The sequence below is a fragment of the Schistocerca nitens genome, chromosome 4, assembly GCF_023898315.1.
Source record: "Schistocerca nitens isolate TAMUIC-IGC-003100 chromosome 4, iqSchNite1.1, whole genome shotgun sequence".
Classification (NCBI taxonomy): domain Eukaryota; kingdom Metazoa; phylum Arthropoda; class Insecta; order Orthoptera; family Acrididae; genus Schistocerca; species Schistocerca nitens.
The window spans coordinates 270909756-270922310 of record NC_064617.1 but is presented as its reverse complement, the minus strand read 5'-3'; the positions used below and the strand labels follow the sequence as shown (position 1 = coordinate 270922310).

The following is a 12555-nucleotide window of genomic DNA, read 5'->3' as shown; positions in this document are numbered from 1 at the left end:
CTCGCCTATGGCTTTCGTAAACGAAAATTTCACTGTGACCCCGACGTGATTTGAACACGCAACCTTCTGATCTGGAGTCAGACGCGCTACCGTTGCGCCACGGAGTCGACGCTGCTGAGGTCTTGTCATGAATAGGTTCCTCGAACACTTACTGTACCGTTCAAACCTAAGAAATAATGACAGTAGGATCCACGAGAGACTCGTCCCAGATGTAGTTGCTCTGGCGGGGGTGTAACTCAGTGGTAGAGTGTCTGCTTCGCATGCAGAAAGTCCTGGGTTCAAATCCCAGCTCCTCCAATTTTTGTTTCTCCGTGCAGCAGTACACGAAAACTTTTGCCTATCACCATATTCTATAAAATTCAGTGTACAAGATTCTTCCCCCAAGCAAGTGGATTTCGTACAGTTCGACCGCATGGCGGGAGGACGATGACCTGCAAGAGCCTGGGCTGCGATCCCCCCATTGAAATGTTGCTCCAAAGCCTTCGGTATGGCGTGCGGAGTGCATCTGAAACATGTTATTTGCAACTCACCGCGACAACCGTCATTTGTTTTTTCGAGATACTGAAAAATGAAGGGGGCACCCGGGATTGAACCGGGGACCTCTCGATCTGCAGTCGAATGCTCTACGACTGAGCTATACCCCCTTTCACGATCTTTCTATTCCCATAACTTAAGGAAAAATATTATACTCTGCCTGGCTAAAGACGTCTAATCGAGCAAAATATTGCGTAATCATTATCTCTCAGTTATATATTAGCGTTAAACGATATAAATATCAAAAATACTAGACAGTTCGCGCCTGGAGAAAGTGTGAGTCGGCGCCTACACTTTAATGTCAGAACGCGAAAATTGCACTAGTAGCTTTTTTCAAGCAAGTTCTGTTCGTCCGTTCTCTGTAATCGTTTGGTATCTGATTAAACTGACATACTCGCCTATGGCTTTCGTAAACGAAAATTTCACTGTGACCCCGACGTGATTTGAACACGCAACCTTCTGATCTGGAGTCAGACGCGCTACCGTTGCGCCACGGAGTCGACGCTGCTGAGGTCTTGTCATGAATAGGTTCCTCGAACACTTACTGTACCGTTCAAACCTAAGAAATAATGACAGTAGGATCCACGAGAGACTCGTCCCAGATGTAGTTGCTCTGGCGGGGGTGTAACTCAGTGGTAGAGTGTCTGCTTCGCATGCAGAAAGTCCTGGGTTCAAATCCCAGCTCCTCCAATTTTTGTTTCTCCGTGCAGCAGTACACGAAAACTTTTGCCTATCACCATATTCTATAAAATTCAGTGTACAAGATTCTTCCCCCAAGCAAGTGGATTTCGTACAGTTCGACCGCATGGCGGGAGGACGATGACCTGCAAGAGCCTGGGCTGCGATCCCCCCATTGAAATGTTGCTCCAAAGCCTTCGGTATGGCGTGCGGAGTGCATCTGAAACATGTTATTTGCAACTCACCGCGACAACCGTCATTTGTTTTTTCGAGATACTGAAAAATGAAGGGGGCACCCGGGATTGAACCGGGGACCTCTCGATCTGCAGTCGAATGCTCTACGACTGAGCTATACCCCCTTTCACGATCTTTCTATTCCCATAACTTAAGGAAAAATATTATACTCTGCCTGGCTAAAGACGTCTAATCGAGCAAAATATTGCGTAATCATTATCTCTCAGTTATATATTAGCGTTAAACGATATAAATATCAAAAATACTAGACAGTTCGCGCCTGGAGAAAGTGTGAGTCGGCGCCTACACTTTAATGTCAGAACGCGAAAATTGCACTAGTAGCTTTTTTCAAGCAAGTTCTGTTCGTCCGTTCTCTGTAATCGTTTGGTATCTGATTAAACTGACATACTCGCCTATGGCTTTCGTAAACGAAAATTTCACTGTGACCCCGACGTGATTTGAACACGCAACCTTCTGATCTGGAGTCAGACGCGCTACCGTTGCGCCACGGAGTCGACGCTGCTGAGGTCTTGTCATGAATAGGTTCCTCGAACACTTACTGTACCGTTCAAACCTAAGAAATAATGACAGTAGGATCCACGAGAGACTCGTCCCAGATGTAGTTGCTCTGGCGGGGGTGTAACTCAGTGGTAGAGTGTCTGCTTCGCATGCAGAAAGTCCTGGGTTCAAATCCCAGCTCCTCCAATTTTTGTTTCTCCGTGCAGCAGTACACGAAAACTTTTGCCTATCACCATATTCTATAAAATTCAGTGTACAAGATTCTTCCCCCAAGCAAGTGGATTTCGTACAGTTCGACCGCATGGCGGGAGGACGATGACCTGCAAGAGCCTGGGCTGCGATCCCCCCATTGAAATGTTGCTCCAAAGCCTTCGGTATGGCGTGCGGAGTGCATCTCAACATTTCGCGCAGTCACATTGCTGATATTTTTCATACACCCTATGCCCGTAACCGAGCGGCAGCGAGCGGCAGTCGAGCAAAGTCAGCCAAGTCAGAAATTTTCTAATTTTGATTGACATGGGCAATCAGCGGTATGTCTGGCAGGTAATCCAGATTACTTGTGAAACTGGCTATTGAAGCTTGGTATATTTGGGCTTGACATTTGCATGCGCACGGCAGGCTTTCCTTTACATCCCCATCGGCAGCGCGACTACGCTTAACATTATTATACGAGGAAATATATGCAAATGCGGTCTATTTGGTTTTTTTCTGTTATATTTCAGGTGGTTTATTTGTGCACTGTGAATTTTAGTTTGTCTTGGCTATTGTCTTCTCCTTCCCAAGTAAGACAGTAAGTCGTACTAACCATGTGTTGAAGTATTTGGGGCTGCCTTGACAAATCATCACAACCGTGATGGTTACACACCTTGGTGCTCAAAAAATAGGGTAAATAGAAAAATTTAAGATGGGAGTCACAAGACAGTAAATCGTGCTAACCATGTGTTGAAGTATTTGGGGCTGCCTTGACAAATCATCACAACCGTGCTGGTTACACACCTTGGTGCTCAAAAAAATAGGGTAAATAGAAAAATTTAAGATGGGAGTCATCGGCTAGGGTGTTTTAGGAAAATTACGGCAAAGCTAAATATGGATGGTCGTGCAATAATCTGAATCACCCTGTTCCAGCGTAAGAGTTCATTTTGTTAGCATTGCACGCATTTAAAAGAAATAGAACAAGGACTTCATCAGCAAGATTAGAACTACTTGGAACATATTAAAAATGTGACAGTCTAAAGTGTCTTTGATAAGAGTGAAATTCTTTAAAGGTAGGTAAAGAACTGATCAAACCTAGTCCCACAGTTGTAAACACTTTCATAACATTTTTTTTGGCTAACTAGCTGATATTTTAGGTCTGAACACTTTGTTACAGGACAGTTTACAGCTTCCAAAGAAACGTATCCAGAATACTGCTGCTAACCGTATTAGTAAACTTTCCATGACAGAGTTTCCTGACACAGTGCCGTTCAAAACACCGGCTTCATTTTCTTGGAATTAGCTCGTGTGTGGTCACGCTAATGACAGTGGCCGAGTGTAAGCGATATTGCTGCTGTGAGTGTCAGCAATACATCGATCGTGAGCCTTAAATAAACTCGTCGTCGACAGGACTACTTGACTTGACAGTCCATTACGACAACGACGTTAGAGGTCGTATGCAAGTGTTACTTTCTGCTGTAATTTATTATCTCCAAAATAAATCACATCATCAAGCGTGACGATTATATCGTCAGGTCTATTGTGCACAGTACCATTTGATGACCAAAGTTGGCAGCGACATGTATCAGAATATGGGGTGGTTATAATTAAACATACAGGCTTGAAACACAAGCATCAGTGTGTATTACAGTTGCAGACAGTTAACATAGGTATGGGCAAGGTGTGCAGCGCTTTACTTGTAAAACTGTTTTGTCAAAAAAAAAAAAAAAAAAACGGCAATAGCGCTGCTGGTCTTTGCGAGTATCGACGATTTAAACTAATACGAAGAGGTCCTCCTTTTACACTGGGATTGACGAACATGATTCGGAAGTTTGAAGTAACTGGCGATCTGGGAACTGCTCCTGCGAGAGGCCGACGGCCAATTTCGTCACAAAATGTAGAATTTACTGTTGGCAGAGCTGAGAATGCTGGACGCAATGTGCGATTTCCACGCAGTGTACGATCTGCGTCACGACATCTGAACATTCCATGGTCCACCGTCGTTTCGGGCAGCAGAATAGGCATCTCCAGTGCGATTCCAGGCTGTCGGGATGCAGATAACCGTCACATTGAGCAACGTTTGTAACCTGGAACGTCAACATGGTACGCAGTTAACAAATGTCATCCTCTTACCTAGAACTTAAAGTGTGTTTCTTTCAAGTGTTTATTCGTTATTTCTCTTCCACATGTCCATACAAATGTTTCCGCAGTGTTTCATTGTCCTACGATCACTAGTTTGTCATGGGGACTTTCTCAAGAAGCAAAAGTTTAGTTTTAGCCACCTGTCTTAGCAACTGTAATTCCAGTGACTTGTATCGGTGCAGTACCAGGGAGACGTCACGCAAAGTATGTGCGGATGCACCGTAGTGAGACTGACGGTACGAAATGCATTGGAAATATTATTTAATTAGACGTCTGTAGAAACAATAATTTCATTCAATCAATATTCGCACGTCTTAATCTTAGAATTTAAGCAGCAATTTAGTTTTCTGATCAAAAAACAGCTGAATGTATGAAGTCCGTCTATAACGTGATAGATTTATTAAAACTGCATTATTTTTATGGTACATGCATGTGTTTCTACACACCCTGCTGATACAGACGACTTGAACATTATTTGCACGAGCGAATGCAAAAGTGCGCTTGGCACGCAAACTTCGTAGGACAATGTATAATTTGTAGTATTCTGATTTTCCTGTAACTACAACGCTTATGACATTCATGCTCCTCCAACACGAACTGGTTCAGATTATCCGTGATATACATTCTTGATAAGTAGCTTCCAAAATCATGATATACACAGTCTGGATAGCTGATTTGCAAAATCTAATTACTCCGAATACAATTGCCGTGTCGAGATTTTCGTGTTCATTATACATACAGGGGTTGGACAAAAACATGGGAAACACCAGGAGAAGCGCGTTGTAGAACACAAATGCAGATGTTAGCCAAGTCTCGAGGTTGCACTGTTGTATTTCCCCACAAATGGTACCTGTGCAATGTCCTCAGTACGTTGCAAGTGTCGGTTGGGGTCACACCAGTGTAGTGTGTAGTTGTAAGCCCATTATGTTGGAGATGAGTGAATTCGAAAATGGGCAAGGTGGGTGGTGCCGAAGTGTTCGGTGTTTGAACAGACATAGTATCGAACATTTACACCGCATAGAGGCAAAGAAGAAGCACGCTATCCAGTAAGTCAAAACGCATACTATAGTGTGTGTTGAATGATCGTGACAGTCGCTCTTTGAAGAAGATTGTGAAGAATAATAGCCGGCCGGGGTAGCCGAGCGGTTCTAGGCGATACAATCTGGAACCGCGCAACCGCTACTGTCGCAGGTTCGAATTCTGCCTGGGGCATGGATGTGTGTGATGTCCTTAGGTTAGTTAGGTTTAAGTAGTTCTAAGTTCTAGGGGACTGATGACCTTAGAAGTTAAGTCCCATAGTGCTCAGAGCCATTTGAACCATTTTTTGAAGAATAATAAGAGGACGACAGCTGTAAAAGTCACTGCAGCACTGAACTTCGCAAAACCAAACTCTGTCAGGCCTGAAACATCACCAAGCGATCTGCTTAAGCAGGGAATTGCACGGCGAGCTGGAATTCCAAAACCACTCGCCAGCGATGCAGATGCCCGTAACAGGAAAATGTGGTGCCGAAAACATAAAATCTGAACTGTGGACCAATGGAAGAGAATCATTTGGTTGGATTAGCGTTGTGTACATAGTTTCGCGTAGTCAGCGCGTACACAACTTTCCCACTAGAGCGTGCCCCGCTAAGCACAACAGCGCAGGCGCAGCGCTCGTCCGTCTCCACACTACGAGATGGCGCTGCCTTAGAGACGGACCAAATTCTGCTTCCGCCGATCCGCGTATTAATATGTAACGCAGCCAATAAGATTGCTGCTAAAGTAGAACCTTTTCTCCTCGCGGATCACACTCGTGCAGTGATACCTGAACACGCAAGGTATTATAACGAGTGTACAGACCTCCGATTAGTCAGTCTGCATTAGTCTGTATGAGTCTGCATTTATCTGCACCTGTCTGTACCAGTCTGCATTAGTCTCCATGAAGATAAATGAATAGACACTTTGTCAAGTACCAGAGATATGTGAGAATAAGATTAACGTACCAAGACCAAAGGAACTTCAGATTTTCAATTGTAAACAGCATCCAGAATCAAGTTATGCTTTTTATGCTTTTTATTATTTTAATAAATGTGTGTGAAAATTAATCAAGTTCTGTTTAAAGTTGGTCACCGTCAATCTGCTACTCTAAGCGCGCAAGTGGCATTTCTATTGTCTGACCTAACGGCAGAAGATAAACACGCCACAATAAGACCATATTGTTTACATTCGCCTACTTCGTTAGAGCGACAAGTCAAATAATCTGATGGTGTGTGTACCGAAGGTCTTACAGTACGCACACCACAATGAGTCTCGTTGAACACTGTTTCCAACTCGAGTTTACGTCCCAAGAGTGAAACATACCGGGGGTCGGTGACTGTTGGGGCAGCCATATCTTGGTATTCCAGTGGCCTCATGGGTACCCGGCCAGGTCACATTATTGCCAAGGATTATGTGACCATTTTGATTGACCAGAACCTTCCCATGGGATAATATTTCTTCCCAGTGCTGATTCCATGTTCCAAGATGACGGGGCCCTGATGGGCACAGTTCACATTGTCCAGGACTGATTTTGTGAGCACGAGGATGAATTTTCGCATCTCCCCTAACCATCACAGTCTCCAGGAAGACGGTATAAGATACCCTTGAAAATAATACCGAACCTGCATTTATCCATTTCGAAAAGACTGGAAGCCGTTTTTATTGTCAATGCTTTTCCTACACCGTGTTATGTATTGTACTGTATTGTTTTTGTTTCTTTTTTTGTGTGTGTGTTTCCATATTTCTGTCCTCACCCTGTATACGCTCGTGTCAGTGTATTTGTGTGTCCACAGAAAGGTGCAGTCGATTTCACACCTGTGTTTTGGGTGTCAAAGATCGGCAGAACTTAAATTTTTGTTGACGGGTTACCTTCTGACTGCTGTCGTTTCTGCGTGCTGTTATTGTATTATACCTTTTTCTTATGAGTTTTCTAACTGGGGACAAACACATTCGCGTCACTCGCCAACTGTCTCATCTCAGACTGATGCTAAGCAACTCTGTAGGCCCCTGCAGGGATCCCTCCATTGTTGAGGACTGCTTCACGTCGCCTACTCTTAGACGACATGCGGAAAATAATCACAGCATAACTAAGGTAACTATCCAGCGGTGACAGCAGGGCAGACACAGGCCGGGGCACCCTAAACAAAGCCCTGGGACCCCCGAGGACAAAGAGAGCGGAAGAAAGAAAGGAAAAATTGAAATGAAAAGGAAAATGTAAAATTAGTAAAGTGGATCAGTCACGTGAACTTTTACACTACGTTCAAAGCAATCGATGTTGGTTCTGGATATACTTCAGAGGCAAAAGTCTGTTGATCATTTGCCTCTTTCTGCCAAGTCCAATCTGCAGCAGGACTGGAACACCTGTGAACTGAATCTACAGAACGAAAGGGGCTAGAAGTGAGCAAATATTGCAGCCAAATCTATGGCGGGGCATCCTTCATAAGTGGCACGTACAGCTGTGTGCAATCACAATTTAAATTTACACTGAAGAATCAAAGAAACTGGTACACCTGCCTAATATCGTGTAAGCCTCCGTGAGCACGCAGAAGCGCCGCAACACGACGTGGCATGGACTCGACTAATGTCTTGAAATAGTGCTGGATGGAACGGACACCATAGGCTTTCCATAAATCCGTAAGATTACGAGGGGGTGGAGATCTCGTTTGAACAGCACGTTGCAAGGCATCCCAGATATGCTCAATAATGTTCATGTCTCTGGAGTTTAGTGGCCAGCTGAAGTGTTTAAACTCAGAAGAGCCTTACAAGAGCGTTACTGGAGCTACTCTGTACCAATTCTGGACGTGCGGGGTGCCGCATTGTCTTGCTGGAATTGCCCAAGTCCGTCGGAGTACGCAATGAACATGAATGGATGTAAGTTCAAAATGGTTCAAATGGCTCTGAGCACTATGGGACTTAACATCTGAGGTCATCAGTCCCCTAGAACTTAGAACTACTTAAACCTAACTAACCTAAGGACATCACAAACATCCATGCCCGAGGCAGGATTCGAACCTGCGACCGTAGCGGTCGCGCGGTTCCAGACTGAAGCGCCTAGAACCGCTCGGCCACCCTGGCCGGCGAATGGATGTAAGTGATCAGACAGGATATTTACGTACGTTTCACCTGTCAGAATCGTAAATAGACGTATCAGGAGTCCCATATCACTGCAACTGCACGCGCCCCACGCCATTACAGGCCCTCCACCAGCTTCAACAGTCCCCTGCTGACATGCAGGGTCCATGGATTCATGAAGTTATTTCATACCCGTACACGTCCATCTGCTGGATACAATTTGAAACAAGACTTGTCCGACCAGGCAACATGTTTCCAGTCATCAACAGTCAAATGTCGGTTTTGACGGGCCCAGGCGAGGCGTAAAGCTTTGTGTCGTGCAGCCATCAAGGGTACACGAGTGGGGCTTCGGCTCCGAAAGCCCATATCGATGATGTTTCGTTGAATGGTTTGTACGCTGACACTTGTTGAAGGCCCAGTAGTGAAATCTGCAGCAATTTAAGGAAGGATTGAACTCCTGTCATGGTGATCGATTCCCTTCAATCGTCCTTGATCCCGTCCTTGCAGGATCTTTTTCCGCCCGCAGCGATGTCGGAGAATTGATGTTTTATCGGATTCCTGATACTCACGGTACACTCGTGAAATAGTCTTACTGGAAAATCCCCGCTTCATCGCTACCTCGGAGATGCTGTGTCCCATGGCTCGTGAACCGACTATAATACCACGGTCAAACTCACTTAAATCTTAATAACCTGCCAATGCAGCAGCAGCAACCGATCTAACAACTGCAGCAAACACTTGTCTTATATAGGAGCTGCCGACCACAGCACCGTATTCTGCCTGTCTGATGAAACTTTCAGAATCTGCGAAAGACAATGTATCTACGGTAAGTTCTCTAACAAACGAAGAACAACAATAAAGAAATATGAATTTAAATAACCTTAGAATGACGCTTCTTTTACCCCATGGTTGACAACATTTTTTCGCGACTAAATACCAGATTTTAAGTACCGGTAGGTAATGAAGTAAGTTACAAACACAGACAGTTACTTGTCACGGTACGCTAATGTTGGTAAGAACTTCATCGTAACAGTTCGCTGTATAAGACTCAGCAGAACCGGTACCGTGTTATCCCGATGTACGCACAGCCGTTCTGATGTATCTAGTAGAACTTGTGTCTCTTGCAAAAGCCGAGCGTTTCCACGCTAAAAATATTTTAAAAACATAAGCTTTATGCACTCACTCGCGAATGGTTATCTAGTTTCGTAGTACTGTTAGTAGGGGAAGGGCGGTGCGTATGGTCACAGGATTGTTTGACTGGTGAGCGAGTGTAAAAGTAGGTGGGAGAACTCGAAGGAAGACGCCACGGATGTTTCCAGGACGTACTTGGAAATTTGTGAAACCCTCTTAGGACGTAATGCTGCAGGTTCACATTGTCGCCAATCGATGTGGTCACTGTGACTTCTGTACGTTGACAACAGCCTGTGAGGCGCTGCTACTCTGAACAATCGGTATCAGGCACGCAGTCACATAAAAATTACAACTTCTGACGTATTGAATATGTGTATGTCCAAAACACTGAATAATTCGATAACACAAATACTCAACTGCGAACAAGGCACCGATGGCCCTAGCCCGCACCAGTGTCCCGTTCAGAGAGGAAGTCCATATTGGTGAATAGGAGTAAATTCCTCCTGTCTTAAACACTGTTCCGTGGCGATCTCTGACGCCGTCTCTGGGCTGCTGATTTCCTTCGGACTCGTCATCAGCGTGGGTGGCGATTCCTTCGACGAATAGGTCGATGCTCCTCGGCGGTTGAGATGCAAAGGAACTGCTGAATTCGGTGGAACAAGAGCTCCCTGTTACGACACGGAATGGGCATATATCCTGGTTTGCGCAGTGGTATGAAACTGTGCCCTACTTGTTCCACGTGATTGCTGACGTGCAACACCGCTTCACCTTTGTTATATACCGCTTGAATGGCTAACGATCTCACTTCGCCTGGCGAGTAGGTCGCCCGTGCAACCCGCGTTACTAGAGTGAAGGCTAGCTTATAAAGAGGAGTTAACATCACGTAACTCGCGATCACGATGTTTAACTGATCTTGAATTTCCCCCTTTTGAGGGGTATTTTTGTACTTCTATTTCATGTATGCCGACGGCCTTGCCGCAGTGGTAACACCGCTTCCCGTCAGATCACCGAAGTTAAGCGCTGTCGGACTGGGCTAGTATTTGGACGGGTGACCATCCTGTCTGCTGAGCACTGTTGGCAAGCGGGGTGCACTCAACCCTTGTGAGGCAAACTGAGGAGCTACTTGATTGAGAAGTAGCGGCTCCGGTCTCGGAAACTGCCATACGGTGTGCTGACCACATGTCCCTCCGTATCCGCATCCGGTGACGCCTATGGTCTGAGGATGACACGGCGGCCAGTCGGTACCATTGGGCCTTCATGGTCTATTCGGGGGGAGTTTAGTTTAGTTTTACTTCATGTATAGTCGGTCATTCTCCCTACACTCCTTCTGCGAATGGAACAGGAACAGATTTTAATATGTGATTCGATAAAAAAATGTAATAGATGAGCGTGTAGATATTTCCACGGAAAATGAAAGAGTACCAAGTATTAATTTTTCTAAAGTAATAGATCAGTCTGCATATACAAGAACGCATTGAAGTTACATCACGAATTAAGGTCACTAAGCAGTAGCAGTAGCAGTTTACATCTTTTAATTACAATGATGTATTAGAAATTGTTTCACGTCTCATCTGAATGTTCTGTGTTGTAATTCATTTACTTCTTACGTTTTCATTCTGAATGTATAATGATGTCTAACTAGCTAAATACACATTATCAAATGAAACAGTTTGGTTTTATTGTTAGTTAAAATGTACCTTTGGTAGTGTGCAATAGTTGTTATGTGCAATTATGTAGTGATGGATAGCTGTTTCAGGCAATGATAAAAGAGATAAAAATTGTTGAGGCTGCATTTCACTTTACTAAAACATTAAAAACAAAATTTAATGTTTTATTTTTATTATTTATTTTAACTTTTTACTCTAGCCAGAGGAGAGCTTCCAGGATGCAGTGTAGTGTAGTGTAGTGTAGTGTGTGTGGCTGTGAGGGGAGGAGGTGGGAGGAGGAGTAGGGAATGGGGAGGGAGCAGGGTGCAAGAGGGGGAGGGACCTTCACTTTGTGTACTTCACTTTATGTTCGTGTATAAGCATAACAACTTCGTGATGCAGCCTAAGGGGACGGAATTAGATAGCTAGTAAATAATAAATAAAATAAACCAAAAGGAAAGCTTATAAAAGAAAATGACTTCTCTTTAGAAAGTATGTCATAATACTTCGAAAGTTTTATATTCTACTTTTGTAATGGTCTCCCAACCTTTGCTGTTATTAGTATTCCATGAATGTGAGATTCTATTTTCAATCAAACGCGCCTTTCTTCTGCTCCACATCATATCCTGTCTTATACAACTTACATTGAACCAGATTGTGATCTTTTTCCCGTCTTTTATTTCACACAAACCGACATATCGTCTGATCTGGAAGCAATGTTCTTCGTGAGTTGGATAGTAGGGGGTGATCCAGAAACAAAAAGACCAAGTTCGGAGTAGGATGTTCCCCCCATTACTACGAACAAAAAGGGAAAAAAAACATTTACGAGGGATTCAAAAGTAAAAAAAAAAAAAGAAATAATATATATTTGACTTTGTATGAAATGCCCACATCCATTTACTGGATTACTCGAGTGAAAGGATTGTGTGCGTCCACCCAGAATTCCAGTCAATCTGCAACCTGCATCAAAGAGTCGAGACACATTGGGTGTGACGGATTGTTTATATCAACCATCATGATCTATTGTTAATATCTGATCACGCGATATAGCGCCCGGGTTTTTAATAACACGACTGCTGAGAGGTCGACGAACTACCAGCGCAGGGGATTCTATGAGTAGTAAACGAATTATTACTGTTCCAGAAAACTGTAATTCCTTGAACTAACCTGCCGGTGATGCGGCCAGTGGAGCGATAGTAACTGGTCGTTGACAGAGGGCTGCAGGACACTGTCGCGATAATGCTGCAGTGGTCAAAGAACGCCAGACTGCGCCCTCACTCATCTGAAAGGATTTGAAAAAACAGGGTGTATCAAGAAGAATGATTCGATTTAAAAAAATCATAACTATAATGTTATTTAAGATATTTGCGTGAACAACGTACTGTTGGAA

The 12555-nt window shown here is 44.1% G+C and overlaps 8 non-coding genes across 8 annotated transcripts; 3 read left to right on the top strand and 5 right to left on the bottom strand.

Annotated features, from left to right (window-relative positions):
* Window positions 1-35: 35 nt before the first annotated feature.
* Trnaw-cca (transfer RNA tryptophan (anticodon CCA)) lies at window positions 36-107 on the bottom strand. The gene has a single exon. It is a non-coding gene; the product is annotated as a tRNA-Trp (tRNA).
* Window positions 108-225: 118 nt separating this feature from the next.
* On the top strand, window positions 226-297 carry Trnaa-cgc (transfer RNA alanine (anticodon CGC)). Its single transcript has one exon. It is a non-coding gene; the product is annotated as a tRNA-Ala (tRNA).
* Window positions 298-572: 275 nt separating this feature from the next.
* On the bottom strand, window positions 573-644 carry Trnac-gca (transfer RNA cysteine (anticodon GCA)). Its single transcript has one exon. It is a non-coding gene; the product is annotated as a tRNA-Cys (tRNA).
* A 318-nt stretch (window positions 645-962) lies between these two features.
* Trnaw-cca (transfer RNA tryptophan (anticodon CCA)) lies at window positions 963-1034 on the bottom strand. Its single transcript has one exon. It is a non-coding gene; the product is annotated as a tRNA-Trp (tRNA).
* Window positions 1035-1152: 118 nt separating this feature from the next.
* Window positions 1153-1224, top strand: Trnaa-cgc (transfer RNA alanine (anticodon CGC)). The gene has a single exon. It is a non-coding gene; the product is annotated as a tRNA-Ala (tRNA).
* A 275-nt stretch (window positions 1225-1499) lies between these two features.
* On the bottom strand, window positions 1500-1571 carry Trnac-gca (transfer RNA cysteine (anticodon GCA)). Its single transcript has one exon. It is a non-coding gene; the product is annotated as a tRNA-Cys (tRNA).
* Window positions 1572-1889: 318 nt separating this feature from the next.
* Trnaw-cca (transfer RNA tryptophan (anticodon CCA)) lies at window positions 1890-1961 on the bottom strand. The gene has a single exon. It is a non-coding gene; the product is annotated as a tRNA-Trp (tRNA).
* A 118-nt stretch (window positions 1962-2079) lies between these two features.
* Window positions 2080-2151, top strand: Trnaa-cgc (transfer RNA alanine (anticodon CGC)). The gene has a single exon. It is a non-coding gene; the product is annotated as a tRNA-Ala (tRNA).
* Window positions 2152-12555: the final 10404 nt, after the last annotated feature.